Genomic DNA, 2917 nt, shown 5'->3' with positions numbered 1-2917 from the left:
AAGGTTTCAAATGCTTCATCTTGCCTATATATAGAGGGAAAAGGCAAGAAAAAAAAAGATCAAAGTTAGAGAGAGAGAGAGAGAGAGAAAGATCAAAGTTAGAGAGAGAGTTTAAGTTTTAAAGAAGTGAGCAAGTTTGAGTTAGGAGGGAGTGGAAAAAAAAGAATATTAAAGAAAGAAAAAAAAAAGAAGCTAGAAAATCCAAGAGAGAAAAGGAGAGAACCGAGAAAATTCCTCTTCCTTCTTTTCTTCTTTTTATAATAGGTTTGGCATGTTTTTTTATTATTCAAAATGCAAATGATAAATATGAATAGTATGCTAGCTATTCATCCATCAATTTTATTTTATTTTTATTGATTTTATATACATGTTAGCTTTGTTTTGTAAAATTATACTCTCACCTTTTTACATATGTATATATAAGCAAAACTTTATTCTTTACTTTTTAAGTACTAGAAAACTCATAAATATTTGATTTAAACTCCCATATCATAAGGCTCTTACAATTAAGTCTAAGAAGACTCTCATAAATATTTTTTTAATGCTTGAGTTTTAGATGACTCTTGCAATTTTTATTTTACTTTTTAGTTTTAGAGAATTCTTGCAAATGTTTTTTTACTTTTGATTCTTAAATGAGTCTTTCAAATGCTTTTGAATCTTAAAGGACTCCCGTAGTATATCTTATAAGTAACTAATATACTTAAAACATAATGAGTATTTTAGCTTGTCTACAAATCACAATTATCTTTATAAAAGATGAAAAGGTGTAGATAAAAAAGAAATTTAGGTTTTATTTAGATCAAATGTAAGATAAAAAGGATAAAATAAAAAAGACAAGATCATATGAGATTAGACAAAAGCGACTAGATAGGGTTTTATTTGGTTCTGAATATAAAGCTAAAATTTTAGTTACTATCTCTATTTATTTATTGGAGACAAGATATGACAAAATGCTTTGTAACATGTTGCGGATGATATGAAAATATTTTTTTATTTTGTAATATCTTTAAAAATTGTTTTTAAATTAAATTTAAATAATGAATTTTAATATTGCTTATTGATATATGTTAGAATATTAAATTTAACAATTTGAAGAAAAAAATTAATCATCAATTCTAAATAAAAGGGGATAATTGCACTATTATTATACTAATTTTATACATTTTCTTAATTGAGCACATGAACTTGAATTATTATTTTTTTGTTTGAGTACCATAACTTTTTTAACTTTTTTAATCAAATACTTTCTTCCACCTTCAACAATTTCCTTGTTATTAAATGATGTGTCATTTATTTTTAAATTTCTATTGGTTCTCTAACTTGAATTTTTTTCAATTTGATTTATCAATGATTTTTATTGTTCCAATAAAGGATTTTATTTTTTTATTTCTAATATGTGTTTTTTTAGTATAATTACCCTTTGATATAATATTATGTTTAACAAATGAAAATATTTAAGATTAAAATAAAAACTTTAAAAATTTTAATATATATATATATATATATAATGAAATAAATATTTATAAGAAGTAAACTTTTTTCATATATGGTAAGTCATACTTATATGAAAATATTTTAATAAAATAAATTATTGATACAAATATTTTTTTATTTTAACCAAATAAATGAATTTCATATGATTGCAACTTAAATTAAAAGGTTAGAAAATCATGATGGAGATACCACATTAAAAAACATTATTTGAGAAAAAAACCTAGTCATTTAAAAAAAAAGTGTAGAGGTGTCATATTAAGGTAATAAATATTTTAGTTGTATTAATAATTTATTGTTTACTTTTCATTAATTATAAATCATTTATAGTCTTTATGTAGATGGTTGACCATTGATAAAAAGATGTTACATCTTAAAAAGATTTATTTTATTTTTTTAATCATTTATTCTAATTTAAGATATTTTTATTTATTAAAATAATATTATCTTAAGGGGTAATTTTATTAAAAATACATTAGAAATGAAAAATTGACTAAAATATTTGATTGGAACAATAAAAAAGTTAGTGTTTTTTTTTTTAAATGAAAGTTCACGTACAATTAAAGTACAATTTTAAAAAAAATGAAAGTTCACGTACAATTAAAGTACAAATAAAAATTTATGAAAAATAACATGTCATTAAATAATATAAAAAATTAGACGGAATGTAAACAAAAGTTCTTGATTGAAAATTTTAAATATGATGGTGTACTGAAAAGAAAAATAAATAAATTCATGTACTCGATTCAAAATATGTAAAATTGGTGTACAAATAATAAAATAATTCAATATGAATCAATGAATATCATCAAATAATCCATTAGATATATCAATTAGATCTATTATAAGGTTTAAAACTAAGAGAATTCAAGAACAATTTTTTGAATTGATTCTGGATATTTAGATTAATAAGTTACAAATCTTTCAGGCTATTTTTTTGTGGAATGTTTAGGCTATATTCGGATCTATAGGTAGAATTTTATTGTGATTCTAGTTGAGCTGAAAACTAAACATCTCAATCTTTTCATCTATATTTAATAGACTCAATAATTCATCTAAATGAGGAAAAAAATATTGTATTTAAAGTTATGATAAAAGTTATTGTATGGGTTTTACTATTTATTTTCTTATAATTTGTAAACTTCTTATTTAGTAAGGATTGTTTTTATGAGAAAAACATAGGTGACAACAATCAAAATTATTTTAGTAAGGTTTACAAGGCAATAAATTATGTTTCCTTTTGTTTTGTAAATTTTCTCATTAGTAAGGTTTTCTTATAATTAAAGAAAACTAAAGGTAGTTTTGGATTATTTTTTCTAATATATAGTTTTATATTAATAAATATAACTCTCAACTCAACTATTGAATTAGACTAACATTTTACTATAAGTTTCCCAAAGGCTTGTTTTATATTAGGTTAATATTT

The sequence above is a fragment of the Populus euphratica genome, unplaced genomic scaffold (assembly GCF_000495115.2).
Source record: "Populus euphratica unplaced genomic scaffold, PopEup_1.0 scaffold77.1, whole genome shotgun sequence".
Taxonomy (NCBI): Eukaryota; Viridiplantae; Streptophyta; class Magnoliopsida; order Malpighiales; family Salicaceae; genus Populus; species Populus euphratica.
The sequence above is the reverse complement of the archived record's forward strand: the minus strand, read 5'-3'. Positions refer to the sequence as shown.